At 46.9% G+C, this 22,900-nt stretch overlaps 1 protein-coding gene across 2 annotated transcripts in view; it reads right to left on the reverse strand.

The window, feature by feature from the left end:
* The window catches only part of MGLL (monoglyceride lipase), a 129,217-nt gene that overhangs the window by 31,918 nt on the left and 74,399 nt on the right, over positions 1-22,900 (reverse strand). The gene's annotated exons all lie outside the window — the stretch shown is intronic.

Consider the following 22,900-nt stretch of genomic DNA (forward strand, 5'->3'; position numbering starts at 1 on the left):
CTCAAACCCGCGGGCTCAGGCCATCCACTCACCTCAGCCTCCCAAAGGCGTGGGATTACAGGCTGAGCCATCGAGCCAGCTCCCCTCCTTTTTATGGATTAGGAAATGGAGGCCCAGAACAGTTAAGGAATTTGCCTAAGATCACACAGCTAGGAAGCAATTAACCCGGGTATAAACACTGCAAACCTTTCTTTGGGGGTAATTTCCAGGGAATTAAAAAAAGGACAGGCACACAGAGAACCTCAGTGTACCTGGTTTTCTACAAAGCTCGCCAGGAGTAAGACTAAGAAGGCTCAGGATTTTCCTGGGTTTTCCTCGTTCCTTGACCCTCTCAGCTGTGCTTGAATATTGGCTTTTCACCAAGTAAAGCGCTGCATCCTGTCCCCTCACTTTACAGCTTCAGGTGAGGATAACACAACAAACATAAAATGAAACCAAACAGTCAAGTGTGCTTGCCAGAAATCTTCTCAACGAAGCTGCAATAAAACTAGGTCACATTCTGTCCCTCTTGGGCTTTTTCATCTGTCACATATCTGTGCTGTTCCTTTCTCCTTTGTTCTTTTCTTAGGGTCCCTCCACTTTCTCCCTCTTTGAAGGACATCAGTCGCTATAGAAACAACTGACTGGCTGTGGCTTCACGTTTGGGCTGAAAGCAGCTGTGATGGCTTGAAAACTGCTCAAAAGAAATCTTCTGGAGAGCTGGGACCACACAGCAGGAGGATCTGCCCAAACATTTCCTGCTGAGAGCCTGAAGAACTCATTAAATGTCTCCTGCCACCCCTGAAGGAGCGATTACAGTCATAACGGTAACAACACTCACTCAGCACCTGGAACCCACTGGCAACTGGCACTCAGACTGCCAACTCAGAAACCTTCCTGGTGGTCAGGTCCCAAGTTCCTACGTTTCCCTGGAGCCTGGCCACATGCACTCACCCTTCCAGCTGCCAGCCCTACTGTCTGACTATCCTACGAGGCCCAACGGTTCTTCTACCCTAACCCCAGTTCCCTTGTTTTCCTGAGGCCCTTTTTTTTCTCTTTGAAACTTTTTTCTTTTTACTGCAGTAAAATACACATAACATAAATCTTGCCATTTTAACCGTTTTCAACCGTACACTTTTGTGGCATTAAGGACATTTACATCGTCGTGCAACCATCACCACTATCCATCTCCAGAACTTTTTTATCTTCCCAAACTGAGACTCTAGACCAATTTTTATGGACTGAATTTCGTCTCCAAAATTAATATGCTGAGATTCTATCTCTCAGCATCTCAGAATGTGGTCTGATTTGGAGGCAAGGCCTTTTAAAGGTGATTGAGTTAAAATGAGGCCCTCAGGGTCGTCCCTAATCCAATCGACCGGTGTCCTATTAGAAGAGCCTGACATAGAAGGAAGACTGAGTGCGGACATAGGGAAGAGACGGCCATCTACAAACCTAGGAGTTCGAGGATGCAGGGGAAACCAAGCCTGCCAAAGCCTTGAGCTTGGGCTTACAGCCTCCAGAACGGAGGAAATAAATGTCTGTTGTTGAAGTCCCCCATCTGTGGCACTTGGCTATGGCAGTCCTGGTTGACTCATACACCCATTCAACTCTCCACCGGGCATGGTGGCTCACACCTGTAATCCTAGCACTTTGGGAGGCTGAGGTGGGAGGATCGCTTGAGCCCAGGAGTTCAAGACCAGCCTGGGCAGCATGGAGGGACCTCATGGTGACAAAAAAAGATTAAAAATTTAGCCAGGCGTGGTGGGAGGTACATGCCTGTAGTCCCAGCTGCTTGGAAGGCTGAGGTGGCAGGATCACTTGAACCCAGGAGTGCTAGGCTATAGTGAGCTGTGATCATGCCGCTGCACTATAGCCTGGGTGACAGAGTGAGACTCTGTCTTTAAAAAAATAAAAATAAAAAATATAAATAAACATTAACTCCTCGTTCTCTCCTCCCCCAGCCCCTGGCAACCACCATTCCACTTTCTGTCTGTAGGAATCTACTCTACAGACCACATGAGTGAAATCAGACAGTGTTTGACTTTTATGTCTGGTTTATATACTTAGCATAATGTCCTCAGGGTTCATTCATGTAGCAGCAAGTGTCAGAATTCCCTTCCTTTTTTTTTTTTTTTGGAGTCAGTGCGATAGCATGATCATGGATCACAGCTCACTATAACCTCGAGCTCCTGGGTTGAGATGATCCTTCTGCCTCAGTGTCTCGAGTAGCTGGGACTACAGGCATATACCACCACGCCCAGTTCATTTAAAAAAATTTTTTGTAGTGATGAGGTCTCACTATGCTGCCTAGGCTTACTGTGTTTTCTAGGCTGATCTCGAACCTCAAGCAATCCTCCCTTCTCGGCCTCCCAAAGTTCTGGGATTAAAGGCTTGAGCTACTGTGCCCGGCCATTCCTTCCTTTCTAAGGCTGAATCATATTCCGTTGTATGGATAGACCACATTTTGTTCATCTATTCGTCTGTCGATGGACATTTGGGTTATTCCCACCTCTTGCCTATTGTGAATAATGCTGCTATGAACATGGGCATGCAAATGTTTCCTCATGTCCTAGCTTTCGTTTCTTTGGGGTCTATACCCAGAAGTGGGATTGCTGGATCAGAGGGTGGTTCTCTGTTGGACTTTTGGAGGCATGGCTGCCCTGAGCTTCTACCTGGAACAGTTCTCTGGACTCAGCCCCAGCTCCTCCACAGGTGGCTGTCACTCTCCACTCTGATGTCTGAGAGCTGGACGAACACGAACACTTAAGCCAAGGCAACACCAGGGACACTCAGTGACCTGTTGCCTCTACCTACAGGCTCGGGCCCCGCACAAACTCATCTGGGCATCTCTTCCATATGTCTCTATTCTCCCAAAGCAACATAATCCTACCTCATGACTCTGAGCGGATAATATCACCCGTCTTTTTTGAAAACATGGGGCCGGGCACAGTGGCTCACGCTTGTAATCTCAGCACTTTGGGAGGCCGAGGTGAAAGGATTGCTTGAGTCCAGGGACTCAAGACCAGCCCAGGCAACTTGGTGAGACCTCGTCTCTACAATAATCAAAAAATTAGCCAGGCTTGTGACGTGTGCCTGTAGTTCCAGCTACTTGGAAGGCTGAGGTAGAAGAACTGCCTGAGCCCAGCAGGTCGAGGCTGTAGCGGCCACGAGTGTGCCACTTCACTCCAGTCTGGGTGACAGAGTGAGACTCCAACTCAAAATTAAGAAAAGAAAGAAAAGAAAACATAGATACCACCCCAAACAGTCCTCTCAACTTTCCACCTTCCACGCCAGGAGCAAATCCTTTCTGATTCCAGTCACTTCTGGCCTAGCTTGCCCTCTGTGCCAGCTGCGTCCCTGTGGCTCGCTGAGATGCTCAGAATCCTCTCTCCTTCATCCTGCAGCCCACCGGCTACCCTCTTCGCCTTCCCTCCCGCTCCCTCCTTAAGGGGTGGTCCCCACTTACCACCCTTTCCCCACCCACATTCTTTCTCCAACCTAGTGAGGTTCTGCTCCGACTTTCAGCTGAGTCCCCACAGGCCCCACATACCCAGTGGGCTTTCCTCCATCTCCATCCTCCTCCCAGCTCAGCTCACTCAGCACCATGCATGTACCACGTGCTCTTTGTCCACCTTGCTACGGGAAGCCCGTGGAAGGGGCTTCCTGGCTGCTGCTTCTGCCTTTCTGACTGGGTTTTCTTTGTCTCCTTTCCCTGGCTGACTCCTTCTGCACTTACCCATTCACTCATTTTTAATTTTAAAAATGTTATTTTAAAAGACAGTTCACCTGCATGGTGTACACTCAGCAGTCTCCTTCCCCCTGCATCCCATCCGCTCCACTCCTCATCCTCCCTCACAGTCTTCTCTTGGTGTTTCCGACTCTTTACAAGCAAATACAAATATCAGTCCTGATGTTTACCCCTTCTCAAACACAAAGTAACATACCACATATCCTGCTCTGCATCTAGCTTTGTTCATTTGACAATATATCCTGAAGATCTTATGACACCTGAAATAGGGTTCCTCCCCAGACAGGTCACTGAGTCTTTAACTACAAAATTTTCAGATGCACAAAAACACCGAAAGGATATTCCAATAAATGCTCACATGCCTACAATATTTATTCAACAGTTGTTACCATTTCATGCTGTATGTATACACGTTTATAAGCATGAAACGAGTAAATCATTTGAAAGTAAGTTGCAAATGTTATTAATTGGCAAGTCTGGGTAAAGGATATACAGGGGTTCTTTATACTATTCTTTATACTATACTTAAACTTTCTGTAAAGTTTAAGGTATTTCCAAATAAGAAGTTTTATGAAAGTAATTGACAGCTATCATAACACTTCACCCCTAAATACATTGGCATATGTCTCCCCAAAAATAAGACATTCTCCTCATAGCTACAATATTATTTTCTCACCTAAATAAATCAGCCAGGGCTCCCTGATATCATCTAATGCTCAGTTCAAATTCAAATTTCCCAATTGTCTCCAAGTATTTCATGGCTGGTGTTTTAGAACCAGGATGTAAAGCTCACATATTATATTTGTTTGTTACGTTTCTTTAGTCTTAAAGAGATCAGGCCAGTAAAAATATCCTCTATTCTGGGTCTTTCTGATTATTTTTCCTCATGGTGTCGTCTGGTTTGTTCTCTGTGTTTCTGCTTTTTATTAAGAACCTCCTCCCTTTCTGGTACAAGTGTACTAGGCTCACCGTATACTTTCTGTATCTTAGGCCTGGAATTAAGTGTTGGTCCAAGCAGCCCTAGCTCCTTTTAGTGTGGACTGGTGTTTAAAAAATCATGATTTAAACACTGGGGATGTCCAGAGTCAGCAGGGTCCCATTGCTTCTGTGCCCTTTCAGCAGGTAAGAGCTAGAAAACTTAATTCTTTTTTTTTTTTTTTGAGTTGGAGTCTCATTCTGTCGCCCAGACTGGAGTGCAGTGGCCGCTCCCGGCCACCACAGCCTCGACCTGCTGAGCTCCGGCGATCCTTCCGCCTCAGCCTTCCGAGTAGCTGGAACTACAGGCACGCGCTACCATGCCCGGCTAATTTTTTGATTTATTGTGGAGATGAGGTCTCGCCAAGTTGCCCAGACGGGTCTCGAACCCGCAGGCTGAGGCAAGCCACTCACCTCAGCCTCCCAAAGGCGCAGGATTACAGGCTGAGCCACCGAGCCTGGCTGAAAACTTAATTCTTAAAAAATCATGAGTCCGGCCGGGTTTGGTGCCTCAGCCTGTAATCCCAGTACTTTGGGAGGCCCAGGTGAGTGGATTGCCTGAGTCTGTGGGTTTGTGACCAGCCCGGGCAACTTGGCAAGACCTCGTCTCTACAATAAATCAAAAACTAGCCAGGTGTGGTAGCGTGCGCCTGTAGTTCTGGCTACTTGGAGGCTGAGGCGGAAGGATTGCTGGAGCCCAGCAGGTCGAGGCCGGGGTGACCGTGAGTGTGCCACTGCACTCCAGCTGGGGTGACAGAGTGAGACTCCAACTCAAAAAAAAAATCATGAGTCCCTCTCAATATTTTCATTTAAAAAGCAGTGTCCTAGAGTTTTTTCTGACCTTCTTTGAATTCATTTTCATCTCTTTTCTTTGACACTGAAAATCTTGGCTCTGATAGCATTCAAAATCACAATACCAATATTACCACCAACAATAAGCATAACACGGAAAGCTTAAGATTTCTTTGCATTTCCTTTTGTCCTTAGACTCTAGTTCAATAATAACACGGCCCGAGTATTGTATTCAAAGTTTAAATTCTTTTTTTTTTTTTTTTTTTTGAGTTGGAGTCTCACCACTCTGTCACCCAGACTGGAGTGCAGTGGCCGCTCCTGGCCACCGCAGCCACGACCTGCTGGGCTCCGGCAATCCTTCCGCCTCAGCCTTCCAAGGAGCTGGAACTACAGGTGCGCGCTACCACGCCTGGCTAATTTTTTGATTTATTGTAGAGATGAGGTCTTGTCAAGGTGCCCAGGCGGGTCTCGAACCTGTGGGCTCAGGCAGTTCACTCACCTCAGCCTCCCAAAGCACTGGGATTACAGGCTGAGCAAAGTTCAAATTCTTACATATAGGTTGTAATTCTTTTCTCTGTGTGCTTATGTTACTTATTTGATATATAATTGGACTCATTAATTTCAAATTAAATTTCTTTCCAATTATAGGATTTCCTTTTTTCTTTTAAAGTTAATTTTCCTTTCCAAATATGTAAAAATTTACTGATACAACAGTCAGAAATGGATAAAAAGATCCAGCAAAGTCCTGCTTCTGCCCCCTCTCCCCCATCTTCCCGCTTGTTTCCTATGGTTAATCACTTTAACTATTTTTTGTTTTTCCTCTAAGCATTTATCCTTTACAAAAATAAGAAAATTACCTGTCTGTTTACCTATCTATCCTGTCATTTATCTATCTAGTCTCCATCATCTACCTAACCTATCTATTTCTTCATCCATCCATCCATCCATCTGTTCTTATGTTTCCTCCTTTCTTAGTTAGAAGGTAACAGGCTACATATCCTACTCTAGAAACAGGTTAGTTTATTTCTAGACTTCCATCCGGTTTCTTTGGGTCTTTTTTCCACTTTTAGCACAGAGGCCCCTTCATTCTGCCTTACCACTGTGTAGTTCTCCCTCGGTGTGGGTGAACTATAGTATATTTGAACAGTCTCTCACTGGAAAACATTTAGGTTATATCCAATCTCTTATGTATTAAACATTTGGCTGCAATAAATAACCTTGGACTACTTTATTTCATATTCTTTTTTTTTTTTTGAGTTGTAGTCTTACTCTGTCACCTATTCTGGAGCGCAGTGGACATTCCCGGCCACCGCAGCCTCGACCTGCTGGCCTCTGGCGATCCTTCTGCCTCAGCCTTCCAAGTAGCCAGAATTACAGGCGCACGCTACCACGCCTGGCTCATTTTTTGATGTATTGTAGAGATGAGGTCTCGCCAAATTACCCAGACGGGTCTCGAATCCGTGGGCTCAGGCAGTCCACTAACCTCAGCCTCCCAAAGGCGTGGGATTACAGGCTGAGCCACTGAGCCCAGTTTTTATTTTATATTCTTGATGGTGTGTACTTTATTTCATATTCTTGATGGTGTGTCTTCAGGGTATATCTGAGATGCAGGATCGCTTGGTTGAAATAGAAACACACATATAATTTTTGTAGCTATTGCCAAATTCTCTCCCACATGGGGTGTGGTGTCCTTTACTCTGTGAAAGAGGTGTGGCAGAGGGTCTATTTCTCTCGGCCTGATCAACAGAGTGTGTTATTTGACATTTGGAATTTTGCTCATATGATAGGAAAAAAAGTTAATGGCTCTTAAAAATCTCAGATTAAAAATGTATTGATCTGAGATTTTAAGAGTCGTTATTTCCTTTTCAGTAAAAAGTACATGAGTATTCATGTATTTACTTATTTTTTCTATCAGAGTTTTGCATTTCTCCTTCATATTTAAGAACTCTTTGTACCATAGCTGGTCATTTGTCTTTTGACTTTGTTTATATTGTGTTTAGCCATGCAGAGGATTTTTATTTTTGAATAGTCATATTATAAACTTTTTCTTTTTATGGCCTCTGAATTTTGATCTTGGCTATAAAGACCTTCCCCACCCCAGAGTTATAAAGGAATTCAACCATATTTTCTGTGAGTTCTTTTATGGCTTCTTTTTTTCCTCAGTGAAATATATATCCATAAAAATTACATCAGCCATTTTAAGTGGACAGTTTCGTGGTGTTAAGTACTTTCACATTGTTGTACAACAATCACCACCATCCACCCCTAGGTGTGGTTTCTTTTTTTTATATTTCAATCTTTGATCCATTTGGATTTTATCTTGGTGTATGATATGAAACAGGGATCTCTTTCCAGATGGTTCATTTTTTAAAAAGTGAGGTGAGATTCCCATCATAAAATTAACCATTTTGAAGTGTACCAATTTAGTGGCACTTAGCATATCCACAGTGGTGTTCAACCACCATCTATATCAAGTTTCAGAATGCAGATGGTTCTTAATTGTCCTAGCCAAATTTATGAAAAAGTCCTTTGTTACTTCACTGAATTGCAATGCCATCCTTATCATATGTTAAAGTTCCCTTTTCACTTGGGTCTGGTCTATTTCTGGATTTCCACTCAGTTCCCCTGATTTGCTTATTCATGAGCCAGCGCCATCTTATTAAGGCACTGCCGGATCTGCCTGCCTTTTTACACATAATGTGCAGGAGGCCCTGGTCACGCTACAAGCTTTCCCTGCGTTCAAGAGTGTTGCTCTGGGGCTTCTATTCCCATGATAATGTGGAGGTTTCTGACTCCACCTTCCCTCCAGAGCTGCAGATCCATCTTGTCAATCCCTGCTTAGAAAGACCCTGGCTGTTCCACGGCACCTCAGACTGCTTCCAAATCGGATCTCTTCCTAGGTTCCGCATCAAGGTTCATGTCCCCGTGAGCCTTCCAAGTCATTCAGGCTCAAAACAAGGCGATAGTCGTTGACTTTCGTTCTATCCCACGTCCAGTTGGCTCCAAAATCCTTCCAGACTTCTAGACCTCTCTCTCCTTCCTTGCAGTTTACGTCCTCCTGGGGCGGAGACCCTGTTGCCCTTTCACTTGCGGCGGCTTCCTTGCCAGTTTCCCGGCCCAAACCCTCCCAGTCCTAAACCATTCTACATACAATCCTGCCTCCTCCAGAAGCCGTTCTGATCACGGATGGTCAGACCTTCCCCACTGTTACAGCACGCAGCCCACACGTTCCAGCCGGGCACTCGCAGCCTCTGCGACAGGCTCCTGATGGTCCCTCCGCCACTTTTCAACAACATGCACACCCACGGGCTCCCTGTTCTTAGAAGCACATCTACACATTGCTGCCCTCTGCCTCTCACCCTGCACCTGGCTGAGAGCAAAGTCCTTTAAGCCCATCTCAGATCCTGTTACTCCACAGTGTCTGCTGCAATTCCCTCGATGCAGGCGCGTGTTTTTCCTTTCATACCCCCCAAACACCACCTCCATCCCGTCTGAGATCATTGGAGTTCGCCCTCTCTTTCTCCTCCATCAACATCCCTCCCCATAGACAGAGGGGTCTAAGAGCCAGGGTGCCACACAGCTCTGGGTGGGTGGCGGCTGCTTGCCACATTGTGCAGCGGAGGTCACTGAGGTGAGGCTGGCTGGACAGGACAGAACAGAGTGCTGTGAGCAACTGGTGATGCTGGCATGATGATGGACATAGACCCGGGAGGAGGTTCGGCATGTGTGTGCCCGTGTCTGCCCCTTCTTCAGGGTTCCCTGCACAGGCCTGGCAGGAGGTGGGTGTTTGGCAAATGTCTGTTGAAATGAATTGCAGGCGCTATTTCCATGGTGGCCATGCACCAGAGAGATTCGACACCATGACTCTAGCTATCGCAGATGCAATATGCTCCCTATGGAAGCAGGGTCTACTGAGCAGTAGTTCTGCGTATGCAGTGAGAATTCTTTTTCTCTCCTGGTTGCATTTATTTGTTTGTTTGTTTGTTTGTTTGTTTTAGAGATAGGGTCTTGCTATGTTGCCCAGGCTAGATTCAAACTCTTGGGCTAAAGCTTTACTCTCACTTCAGCCTCCCAAATAGCTGGGACTACAGAGGTACACCACCATGCCTGGATATTTTCCTGGTGTGTGTGTGTGTGTGTGTGTGTGTGTGTGTGTGTGTGTGTGTGTGTGTGTGTGTGTCTTTTAAAGAACTTTGCTCCACAGATTTTAATCCAACATATTTTCAGTTTACTTGGCCCTAATTTCTCTGTGTATTGGTCATGCTTTATTATTTTCTGTATTTTGATGCATTAGCACTTGGGTCTTGCCGATCTGGATGGACTGGTTTCTCCCCCACCCCCAACCAAGGCTAGCTAATTCCTGGAGAGAAGGACCAACTTGGGACTCATTTTTCATATGCAACCTGACCCGTTGGAGCCTACACCTTCAATTTCATCCTTCATCTCTAGAGCCCGGAAATTATTCAGACTGATCAGTCCTGAACCTGCTCACCCACCTCACCCGGGAAACCACAATGAAGGCTTCTGGGCACAAGGCTCCCTGCATTCTGACAGAGCCAGTGTGTGGCCCTCGGTGGCCCTGTGTGGCGCCTGTGCCTCCTGTTTCTAGGGATCTGTACAGAGAAGAAACCTCTCCCTTCGTTATAGTCATTTTTTGTGTCTATGTGCCGTTCCATATCTGATTAAAACACATACTTGTTTTAAGTATTTTAAGGGTATCCCTAAAACACCCTTGTACTGTATTTGATGCAAAATAAGCTCTTATTATTTGTTGAATGATTAAATAGTCTCCTACAATATATTTCTCCCTGAAAATAACCTTCCATGTTACTACCGTGTGCAAAAAAAGAGTTCTCTGGGAGGCGTGCAGAAAGCTTACAATGTTATTAACGCATGGGCATGTCACGTCCCCTTTCTCAAGGAATCGGTCTTACTTAGTAGTACTCATTTTCTTACAGAAGAAAACGCTGGTAAAAATACAGGCTTGAAGAAGGAAAGAGAGCTGAAGCGTTAAAAAAAAGGCAGTAATTACAGCCGACATTTGTGTGGGAGTTTATAATTTATAAAGCACTGTTCCCAGAGTTTGCTTTGCTTAATTCTCTCAAGCTTGTGAGTTCAAGATTCCTTGCCTCATGTTTTAGTGGAGGAAACCAAACTTTGGAGAGACTGAACAGAGGTGCTCAGCTCTCAGCAGAGGGACAAGGACCCGAGTGCAGGGTGTGGACTTTACAACCGATGTCGTCACTGTCCCCGCTCAGGAAAGAACACAGGCAGGAAGCAGGAGACTCCAGGCTGGGGATGAAAAGAAAATCCTTCTTAATAGGATAAAGGACCTGCTGTGGACGGAGCTGGCACTTCCCACACAAGTCCCTGGACCCGGGCATGGGCCCAGAACTATACACCTGGGCACATGCTGCCAGGATCTGGCTGCCTGTCCCACAGAGGTGCGTGTACGCTGGCCACAAGGCTGTGCATTTCAGCATCTGAAGGTGTGCAGACAGGTGGGCCACTGGGAATGTCCTTCCAGAGCCTTCTCAAAGCTCTGAGAGCGGTGTACCATGGGGACAGAAAAACTGGGCAGGTCGGCATGGGAATTAACCACTATGAATGGCAGCAAGTGTCCACTGAAGACCTTGTGTCTGTGAGGCCAGAGTGTTCATTTACAGACACCATAACCAGGTCTTAGGGGGTTCAGCATCTTCTCCTGTCCACAGCTGTCTGAGCCACGCTAGGAAGAAAGGCTGAGTGGAAGGAGGGCTGGGGTGAGAGCGGCTCAGGCCCAGGGAGATCTCTGGGTGGGTGAAAGGGGTGGGGTATCTTGAGAGGACACAGCCTGGTAAGGATGTTGGCCCCTATCCAGAGAGATGGGAAGCTGAGGGAGATTTTAGGAACAAGAGTGACACTTGCATTTTTTTTAAGTTGGCCTCATTTTATCATCTCTACATGCTTATCATTGAGAGTTTTGTCAAGAGCTTTATCGACCACCTCTATCTATGCCTTCCTGGGGAGAAAGGACCCTCCGTGGCCATGGCTCTGGCTCCTAAGGGTTCAGAGGCGAAAGTTTTGCCTCTGAGTGGAGAGACAGAGGGGCCAGGGTGTGGACTGCCCCTGGGTGTGTGGAGTGATGGCACAGCAAGTCAGAGAGGATCCTAAGTAAAGAAGGGAGAGGCTGAGGAGAGCTTGCCCGCTCCTCCCCTCACCCCATGCCCAGGCACAGAAAAGCAGGGCCTCACACAGGGCTGGCTGGCAGGCCACTCCAAAGCTCCGCTGTGGCATCAGACAAGGAGTCCGAGGTCTGAGGAAGTGGAAAACCTTGCATGACTGCCATGGTAGAGTCAGATTTGGGCTGAGGAAGTCTTCTGGTGCCCGCCTGCTTCACCCTGTGGGAGGGCGACTGCCTAGATCCTTACTGTTTCCCCCCAAATCTACCTTGACCGAGTCTTATGATCAGAAGAAAGACATGGCGTGTGTCACCTAAAGTGCAGGCCAATTGATACGGGTGCCAGCGTCACACTGGCATGTTCCCTCGCTGTCTGAAAGGCCAATCCTAGAAAGATAAGATGTTTCCACAGGGTGTCAGGCACCTGGCTTCCCACTTGACCATCTTCACTGTGCAAGAATTGCCCATGGTCGCTCTGGTAAGGGAGCTGCTGTGGGCCCACGGCTGCATTTTCTCTGACTCCAAACCCACGTGCTCTCCACTGAGAGCTCTGTACACACAGAAGCTTCTCACCTCTGCTCCTTTGCAGGCGCCAACCACACGGTATCTCCCTGACTCTCCAGAGAAGCTTCACAGAAGCCTTGTAACATTTGCTCAGTCTGCCAAGGAAACCAACTCCATTAAAAGATGAAAGAACTCAGCCAGGTGTGGTGGCTCATGCCTGTAATCCCAGCACTTTTAGAGGCAGAGGCGAGAGGATTACAGGAGCCCATGGGTTCAGGACCAGTCTGGGCAATGTGGCGAGACCTTATCTCTACAATAAATAAAAAAATTAGCTGGGTTTGGTGGCACACGCCCGTAGTTCCAGCTACTTGGAAGGCTGAAGTGGAAGGATTGCCTGAGCCCTGCAGGTCAAGGCTGCGGTGGCCATGAGCGTGCCACTGCACTCCAGTCTGGGTGATGGAGTGAGACTCTGGCTCAAAAAAAAAGAAAGAACTCATTTTTTATTTTTATTTTTTTTGAGTTGGAGTCTCACTCCTTCGCCCAGGCTGGGATGCAGTGACACAGGGCCACTCCAGTGTCGACCTGCTAGGCTCTAACGATCCTTCCACCTCAGCCTTCCAAGTAGCCAAAACTACAGGCATGCACCACCATGCCCACCTAATTTTTATAAATTTATTGTAGAGAAGAGGTTCTCACCAAGTTGCCCGGGCTGGTCTTGAACCCATGGGCTCAGGCAATCCACTTGCCTAGGCCTCCCAAAGTGCTGGGATTACAGGCTGAGCCACTGAGCCCGGCCAGAACTCATTTTGAAAAAGGTGTCTTGTCTTAACTAGGTCCCAACTTGACAACATCCAAATGAAGAGATCCAAGGAACAATTAGCAACAGGCTGCTGTATGTATTCACAGCAGCCCAGCAAATGCCTTCTTTCTGGATTTTCAAAGGGATCTTTCCTCCAGTGAGTAAGGCAGCCAGTTCATGGGAAACACAAGGGACTGAGGCAGAGCTGAGGCTCTGGAGGGCTGGCTTCAGTTTCCCTGGGAACATCTGACTGTGGAAAGGACAGACACGTCCTTCTCCCACAATTACGATATTGGCCCTGCATTTCTGGCCAACACAGGAAGTCAGCCAGCACCAGAAGGGAGGAATCTTGCAGAACATGGAGTCAGGCCAATGGGACAGATGATCACTGTCAAGGATCCTTTGGCCTTGAGAACCACATGATGGACTCAGAGGAGCCTGATGTGGGAATCTTGGCTCAATGGAACCCAAAGGGTGAATTAAAGTTATTTGTGGATGAGCACCAGAATGGAACAAGCCATTGTCTGAGGAGCAGAGAGGGAGAACTGTCTTAGTCCCCACTTCTAGATTTAAAGGAAGTCACAAACCCATGTATGTTGCAAGAGGGAGAGAAACTGGTAACAACCACTTGGGAAAACAATTTAGTATCTTGCAAGGTTGAATTCCATAATTTACAACCCAGAAATTCCACTCCAGGTTATAGGCCCAAGAGAAAATCTTGGACACAGGAATAAGACAGCTCACAGCAGCTTGCTGTTACAACTAGAGAATGGATACATTGTGGCAAATAGAGAATGGATACATTGTGGCAATATGGTGACAAACAAACAAAAGCTGTAGTGCAGCAGCATAGAGGAATCTTTGAAAGAAACAAAATATGAAGTGAAAAAAGCAAGTCATAGAAGACTGTGTAAGTATACTGCCATTTTATAATATTAACAAAAGGAGCAAAAGCCAAACAACATAAATATTTTTAGAGCCCCACACCTATGTGATTAAAACATACAATAAAAAACAAGGGAACTAAACTCACATTTCAAGCTTGTAGTTAACTCTGGCTACGTCTCCTTCAGTGAAATGAGAAGACATCTATCTACCCATCTTGATGTTGTTGGGAGCATAAGTGAAATAACACAACACACTTGGCAAATGGTGGGTTTCCCTTCTCCTTTCTCCCACTTCCTCCCTTATGTGGTTTCAGAGGAGGAAAAGGCATGAATTCCTGCATTCTTTAGGTGCTCTTCGTTCGCCCTAGTCGGAGAGTCTTCTCGATCTAGTCTGTATTCCTCACACTTCACAAGGATTTTCTCTTGTTCAGCTTCCAGACAGATGAGGGCGGCTGGTCTGCTTCCTCGCTGAGAATCCTGGCTTTCTTTCAGGCAAAGCATTCATGACCCTACTCAGATTCCTTCAAACAAAAACTCCAGGTTTAACATGTCACAGACTCCCCCCCACCTTAAAAACATTAAGTTAGATCTGCAGTGTTCTCCATTAGGTTAAGAAGTTCGCAAGTAGTGCTAGTTCAGACGCTTGCAGCTTCGGGTCATTAAAACATGGTAAAAATACAGAAACCTGGCAACCCAAGTTTGACTTCTGTCAAAATTATGATGTTACTTTTTAAAAAATTTTCAAGATGTGGGGCACAATTCAGGGTTAGGTATACAAATGTCCATTATGCAGGTACCCTTGTTGATGAGGTACGCCGCCCCCCCCTTCCCCAGACATGTTACTTTTAAAAAACAAGGGAGAGTGCATGGGGAAAAGCGAATTGCTTTTAAAAGAAATGCACGTTCATGACTCCAGGATGTGAGATGTTATATTTTTAATAATCAGGAAGTGGAACTTTTAGCAAGCCTAGGAGATGCACTCAACTGAAAACAGCAGAAGTCAGGATCCTGGAGCTTCCAGAAAAGGCAGGAGATGGGTCAGGGTATTCTCAGTCATACAGAGTAAAGGGATCTGGCTGTAAGGCTGAAACAGATGGGAGAAATAGTTCCTCCTGCCCCTGGAGAGTTCAAACTTCCCCCAACTAAGGGAACAACAGCTTCATGCATTTCTGCCCAGTAGGGGCCTGGCCTGGGTAAGAGCCCCTTACACAAGCATTTAATGAACAAATGAATGAATGGTCACTATTGCAAATTCAAGTTCAGCTAAGATGTTATGAAGGTAAAAAGAAAAGAGGTTCATTTGTTAAGCGCTTGCTGTATGCCTGGCCCCATGCCAGGCCATTGGGCCTGCTAGTCCTCTTGTTTAATAACAACAACCCAAACTGGGAGGGAAGCCAGAGCAGGGTTAGGGGTGGAGGTCACCTCTATGTGACCTTGGGCAGATGACTTCGCCTCCTGAAGGCTCAGCCTTGTCACCTGCAGTAAGGGGCACTCATAAGCCCACATCCTAGGGTGCTCTGAGGATTCATGAGCACGTGAGAATAAAGTGGCTAGCACAGAGCATGGCATGTAGGAGGTGCTCAATAAATGTTTCGTACCATTATAAGGATCAGGATACCAAGGCAGCCCTGTATCCTCTGCACTGGAACATTTGCCCGGATTGTTTTCAATTCTAGGACATTACTGACCACCTTCAGGATCCAGTGAGATCATCTACTGCTTCTTAGGACTGGCATTAACTATATATTCACTGACGGCACACAGTAATATCGTCCGAGTAAGTAAGAACACCGTCAGAAGCGCTCACGGCTCCTGGAAGTGGAAAGCAGTCACCTAGACCTTTCTTGCTGATTCCTCCAGGAAGCCCCCAGGGAGGCCTTGTTTCCTGAAGCACAGCTCTACCCCTAAGGTGCCAGGCGGTGAAGGGCTAGGGGCTGGGCTCCAGAATCAGGCCCTCAGGAGTTCACCACCTACTCAGTCCTGGCTGCTCAGATTAATGGACAAGGCCTTGGGGGCGGCCTTTGGCAGAAGCCAGCTGCCAGCATAGGAGACATCCTGCAGCTCAGGCCCCGACCTGTTGGGCCCTGCCCATGGAGAGCTTAGAGACGGACCATCTGGCCCTCTCTGCCCAGCCTCACCATCTGGGCACGCTGCTCAGCTTCCAGCACAGGGGAGGAAGCAGTCCAGTTCCCGCAGGAATAAGCGTTCCCCAGTGTGCCAAGCCAGCAGGTGGGGACTGGGCTTCCGAGGCAAGGGATGGTGGCCCTCAATGCCGGCAGACAGTGCGACGGTGGGAAGGAGGGGCACCGGTCTGTGCTGGCCACACGGGTCAGTGACACTTACAGGTAAAGTAATTAAAATGAAACACATGGAGCACACGGTTCCTCAGTCCCACCAGCCGCATCACAAGTGCTTCATAACCACACACAGCTCGTGGCTACCACATTGGACAGGGCAGATGGAGAGCACGCCTGTCACTGCAGAAAATCTTAGTGCTTTCTGTCAGGAGGTACACAACAGAAGAAGACATCGCCGGTATCCATTTGCCTGCATTTTTAGTGGTACATACTGTATTTTTTCTCTGATTACAAAAGTAATTCATGTCCAAGGTAAAGATCTGGGGAAAACCCAGAAAAGCATTGAGGTGGCTGCTGTGTGTGAGGACTCTGGCTTCTCAGATCAAATCTGGCTCCTCCATGGAGAGCCCTCGAGCAGGGGGTTCAACTTCATGAGCCTCGGCCTCCTCCTCTGCAAACTGGGGACAGTAAATGTCCCCACCTCTTTGAGTTGTTGGTGAGTTTAACTGAGATAATCTGCATAAAGTACTCAGATCAGCGCTGGACACACCAAATATTGGTTGTGGAAGTGAAAACTGAAAAGCAAACAACTCCTGCCCCCAACAACCGGAGGTAATTAAGTATTATTAGTTTGGTCTCCTGTCAATGGTTTGCCTGCATGAACCCTACGAACTGCTCTAGGAAGACCTCCAAGAGGCTTGGTAGAGAGAAGAAACTCAAACTGCTGAATGCGCCTGCATAGCGCACCATCATGTACACAAAGAACAATGCTATTTTCTGTAGGCTTAAATACGATGCATATCAAAGCAGAGAGAAAGCGTCCATCAAACTGGCCACGGTGGTAACCTTACAGAGGGCTTTGGGGTGGGGCAGCAGGGCTTGGGGTTTTGATAATGATTCTTGGACATGACTGAACTTCCCTTCTCTGGGACACAAACATATCTAGAGGTGATGCAAGTATGTGGATTGGCAATGTTGTGTTGCTTCTTTGAAGTTTTGGAGGCCCTGGAGATTTTTTCTTACAGCCACTATGCATGCATGTGGCCAGCCCCCAGTGCACATTTGCTAAGCACCTGCTGTATGCTAGCCAGTGTCTAGATGCAGCATATTCAGAGATTTCGAAAACACAGGTGTGGCCCTGGGGACAGATACACATAGCGAGTCACTTTGCTCTACAGAGGCCTGCGGGGCCAGACAGGTAGCTCTACTAGGGGAAGCAGGCTGGGCAGGCCCTGCCTGGAACTGAATGGAGAGCTCAGGCCCTGCCCCTCAGCAGCGGGAGGCCACACTAGAGTGGAGGTCCAGGGTGGCCCGATTCTCCAAATGTTCAAGAGAAGCTGGAAATGCAGCTGTAATGTTGAGTCTACCCATTTAGTATTTTTAAAATTATGGTAAAATGTGTATAACGTAAATGTACCAACTTCACCATTTTAAGTGCACAGTTCGGTGGCATGAAGCAGACTCACAATGTCACACAACTATCACTGCCATTCATCTCTGGACTTTTCCATCTTCCCAGACTGAAACTCTTCACCCATTCGCACAAACTCCCTATTCCTCCTCCCCTAAGCCCCTGGTGGCAAACATTCTTTCTGTCTTAGGGATTTCGTCTATCCAGGTGCCTTGTATAAGTGGAATCAGACAGTATTTGTCTTTACCAGTTCCATTTTTTAAAAGTCTGAATGGACTTCACAAAACCCCTCCAAGGGCGGACGGGCCCCAGGTCACCCTCTCTAGGCCTCACCCTCCAGCTTGGAGAACTCAAGAGAAAGAAGGGGTGTGTCTCTGCAGGAACCTTGAGGTCCCAGCTCTTGTGGAGTCCAGGTAGGAGAGCAGTAGGGGAAACACCCCAGAGGAACTGGCCTGTGGTCTGAGTCATGTAAACTGGGCCTCAGCTTTTTGGGATGAGAATATATTCCAGGTGGAGGATGAAGTCAACAGTGCAAGGACAATGGTGTGACACTGGCCTGGCAGGAAAGCTCCCCACACTGGAGGGTGGATACAAGCTTGGAGGGGCCAAAATGCAGCTGGAGCAGAGGTGGGGGCGCTGTGTGGAGGGCATATCTTGCTAGGCAGCAATAACTCAAGCACGCCCTTAGAATGACCCTATGTTCCTTGGTGACTGTGTGTTCAGTGTTCCGAGGTATGGACTCTAGTACGGCCAACCCGGATGTTTATGCCATACCTATGAGGAACATCTGGACCCTGGCCCATTCCTTGGGATGCTGGGTGTGCCAGGACCCGAGGCCCTTTGTTTTGAGCTGGGTGGAGGCTGCTAGGTAGAGGTTGCTGAGTAGAGGTTGCTAGTGGAGGCTGCTATATGAAAGTGACTATATGCTACAAGCAGCGGTTTTTTTTCTGTCTAGCCGGCTGCACCTGGATGCCCTATGTGTAAGTCTTCGGTAAACCCCATGTCTCTCCCGAGGCTGATAGCTGGTACAGGCTAGGCATAGATAGATACATTTCTTGTAGGCAGCTTTTAGAAAGCATCCAGACATCCCAAACAGCCCTGCAGCTGGAATATGAATTCAATGTGGACTCCCGGTCCACCCCAACTCCTCAGCTCACCAAAGGAAAATGCCATCAAGGTGGTTCCTGGAACTAGAATAAAAAAGCCATGGAAATGATAATAAGACCACCTTTTAGCTCAAGAACCTGTGTATTGAGAAGTCTGGCAAGTCTCCTTGGAAAAGACTGTCCATTCCTCCCATCAAAGGTGGAGCGATGTCAATCTCTCTAGAGCAAGGGTTACCTGGGCTCCACCCTCCTTAGCATATCAATCACTGTGAAGATATATCAGGTCTTCTATTAAAAGCAAAAAGCACTTCTGTCTTGCCCATGCCAGTTCTGCCATGTCTATCTTTTCCCTCTTCCTTCTCTAACAACTTCTGTTTTAAAACTATGCTGGCCACCTTAAAATTCATTTTAGGGCCGAGTCATAGAGCCCACACGTTTTGTGCTGCACCCCACCCGGCATCATCACCCACTGTCTCTGGGTCTTTTTGGCCTCTCAGACACGGTGCTGTCAATCTTGGACTCACTGAGGGTCTGGCACAGCGGCTGCCCACTGCTGGAGTATGGATGTCCATTTACATCTGAGAGTATGGCATGGAAAAAAAGTGATCTGTCCGTCAGGCAGGGCCCAGGAGAGGCAAAACACCCCCAACGGCAGGGCCAAGCCTGGTGGTCCTGACCAAGGGGCTTTTAGCCCGGCATGGTGGCTAGTGACAGCCTCTCAACAGTCAGGTGCCTGAGCACAGCTATGCCCCACAGAGACAGACAAAACACTCAAGGCTCCCTACGTTCTGTGGATGGACCAGTCTCCTCCTTCACCACGTGAAACACGCCCAGTGGTCGGCCTCCCCCAATATGTGGCATCCAGAGACACAGCGGGGTAAGTGAATGAGAATGAGAAAGTATAGCCACATCCGCACCCCCATGCTCCTGGGTGCTTTCTTGGGTGAGAAAGTGGGAAGCCCAGTGCAACCTGTGGGGTGGCGCTGGACACCACCTGCCCTGCATGTGGCTCTAGATCCAATCTCAAGCCGAGCAGAGGGGCTGGGAGACGAGGGCAGACTAGGAATGCCCCAGGGCCTTCTTAGACTCTTCGTGGCAACCCTCAGTCTTCCAGGCAAGATGACACAGCCTGCTATCTATCTACTCTGCCCTTTGGCAGCACGAGGCTCATGCTCTGACACCACGACGTGGGCACTGTGAAGGGGCAGAAGGTTTGGGTGGAGGTGGCCATTGATGTGCCTTTTAGCAAGAACAGACAGGGAGTGTGGTAGCCTCCTTGCTCAGTCAATGTCCCATTGCCTCTTGTTCCAGGGGCGAGTGTTGGGGGCGCTTGCGGAAACGTTCAGCCCTTCAGCTAGATAAAGCCTTTTTCTATCAGGCTGCTGCAGGGAGATCGCAAAGTCAGGTCACTTTCAATTTAACAAACATTTCCTAAATACCCTTCCTGTGTCAGGTCCTAGCTAGATACAGGGGACTTAGAGCTGACCTGTGACTTAACATGTATAATCTGTGAGTATTTTTCCACATTGTTGCATCATTGGGACTTGTGACTTACATTTACTGCATAATATTCCATCCAGGGGATAAGTCAAGACTCAACAACTTATTATTCTTATGGGGCATTGAGATTGACTGCAACTTTTTGCTAACATAAATAACACTGAAATGAATGTCTTTTTACAGATATTTATGGAATTCTTAAGACAAATTTGCCAACATGGGACTTTTAGATGAAAAAATAGCAATATTTTTATGAGTCTTAATTTATAGTACCAAAAATGCTTTTCAACTTGACAGCCTTTGTTGTCACCAGCAAAGTATGGAAGACCGAATTTCACCAAATCCTTGTCAGCACAGGGAGTTATCATTTGAAAATGTCTTTGTTTATTCTTTCCACAGTGATACTTGGTGTCTACATAAAACCCTACAGAAAGCTATTGTCTGGGCTGAAGAACACGCAGGTGGAGCTACACCCTTCTCCTACTTCTTTTCTGAAGGCAACTTGTTTTTCTGCCTTTGGTAGGGAGAGCCATAGAGCAAACCTATGACCCAAACAATGGGTCATAAAACGATCCAGGCTTTGGGCCAACTCGTTTAGAAGTCCTGACTCCAGGAAGAGTCTGTGTGGCTGTGCCACTGGAAATGCATCCCCAAGTGTCTGGACAGAAAACAGCTCCAGGGCCACCTACACGCCAAAAGCCAGTCTTCTGGCTTCAGCAGATTCCCCTGTGATTGCTTTGTGTTTTCCGATTCCAGTCTTTAACCTCCGTGCTTTATTGGAACGAGAATGCCAGCATCCCCCTGTTTACTTCCTACTTCAGGCTGCAACTTGATTATGCTTTTTAAAACATTTAGCCATCACTGTTTCAAACCCAGTTTTCCAGTGAAGGTCTGGCTTGTTTTCTGTGTTCCCGCAACATCCAGTAGCAGAAATTCCACTAGCACTGGCATTATATGTCAAAGTAGATAATAAGGCCAATGGCAAGTTAAAAGTAAAGGAACTGCATTTTTAGGTAAAAGGCCATACAGGCATATTTGCGGCCACCAAAAAAATTTGTTTAGCGAGCAGCTGACACATCCCACCAACACCGAAAACAAACTACCAAGCAGAGAGTATTGGAACAAAGGGAGACTCAAAATCACAGGGGGAAGGGACTAGAGAGGTGATTTGATCCAGGTTAGATAAGAACTGAGTGCCATCTATGTGCACTATCCTTCCCCTCACCAGGGCGAAGGAATACCATCTGATCCGGAAGGCTCTGCTTCTCTCTCTCTCTGTCTCTCTCCTTTCCTTCTTTCTCCTTCTCCCCTCTTCTTACTCTCCTTTCCTTCTTCCCCTTCTCTTCCCTCTTTCCTCTCTCTCTCTCTCTCTTTCTCTCCCCCCACCAAAAAAAACATGCATATGGCAATATGGCAAAAAGTTCAAGATCACAGCTTGTTGGCCTGGAAAACAGTTTGTTTCCCTCAACAAAAGCCATTTCCTCCCCTTCTGTTTGCTGATGGTCCAAGTTTCCATCCGTGGACATTCGGCACAACATGCTCTCGTCTCCCCAGCTACTGTCGCAGAGCTACCTGGGACAGAGGAAGACTGTCTCTCTTTGTAGTTCTCTGCAGCATGCAAGTGTGAGCTCGGTTTTACAAAAGAGATAAACGCAGAAATTAATTTCTTTACTAATTGACAACAGCTTGAAAAAGGTATAAAGATGCCAGAATTCAGCATATGGGCTATGGAAACACATTTCGACTCAGATTTTTTTTTTTAAGCTGTTACAGCATGCTTTATAATGTAACCAACTAAAAGGCTGTTAACGGTGCGGCATTTTCGAAGTAATGCATTCTCAGGATTTCATATTTAGAGGGTTTATTTGAAAACATCCTACTCTCCACTATATAAATAAGAGGAAACAGTATGACAAAAAGTGTCATGACTATGGATCTTGGCATCCAGCAAGAGGATCTTCCTTTTGTATCATGCTGTAAGACGATGATTTGCGTTTTGGAGAACTGGGGGAGGCTGGTTCTGGGGTACTGGCGATCACAATCCCCCGTAGCATGCCCACACGAGCCATTCTCCCACCGATTTTTCTCTTTCGTGAAATGTTGGAGCTCTGGGCAACTCTGGGGTGGCCAGGATCATCCAGAAATGCTAGATCTTTCTTTCTGATCTCTCTGATGAAAGTCACATATACAGAAAGTGCCTCTGGCTTATAAACAAGCAACAGCTGTGGGGTGGGGCAAGGTTTCACCACCAGAAACTTCCAGGATGTGAAGAGATCAAGGAATTAAGTCTGTAACAAAACAACAGGATGCGTGCAAATTCTAAATAATGCTTGAGGCAAATTGCAGAACTACTGAGATCAGAAATCCCAAGGGCTTTTACACTTCAGAAAAATGTTTAATTAAAAAAAAATTGCCCATACTCTATACTTAGGACCAAATGAAAGAAAAAACATCAAAAGGATCAGCAACAATATGTCAAATTAGGCAAATTCCTGGCCTGATCTGGATTTTACAGAATACTTATTCCTGACCTAGCTTTGTCCATTTCCTTAAGTCACCTTTATTATTATTAGGAAGTGGATTATAGAAACAACACTTTGACTCATATTTGCCTCTATGCCATACATCTATTGACTGACAGAATCTCTGGAAGACCTTGGAAGGAACACAGGCATTGGCATCAGATCTGGGTTCAAATACTACTTTTTAGCTGTGTGACCCTGGCAAGCCACTTTATCA

Source organism: Carlito syrichta, unplaced genomic scaffold (genome assembly GCF_000164805.1).
Source record: "Carlito syrichta isolate Samal-C Ts95f unplaced genomic scaffold, Tarsius_syrichta-2.0.1 Scaffold302558, whole genome shotgun sequence".
Lineage (NCBI taxonomy): Eukaryota > Metazoa > Chordata > Mammalia > Primates > Tarsiidae > Carlito > Carlito syrichta.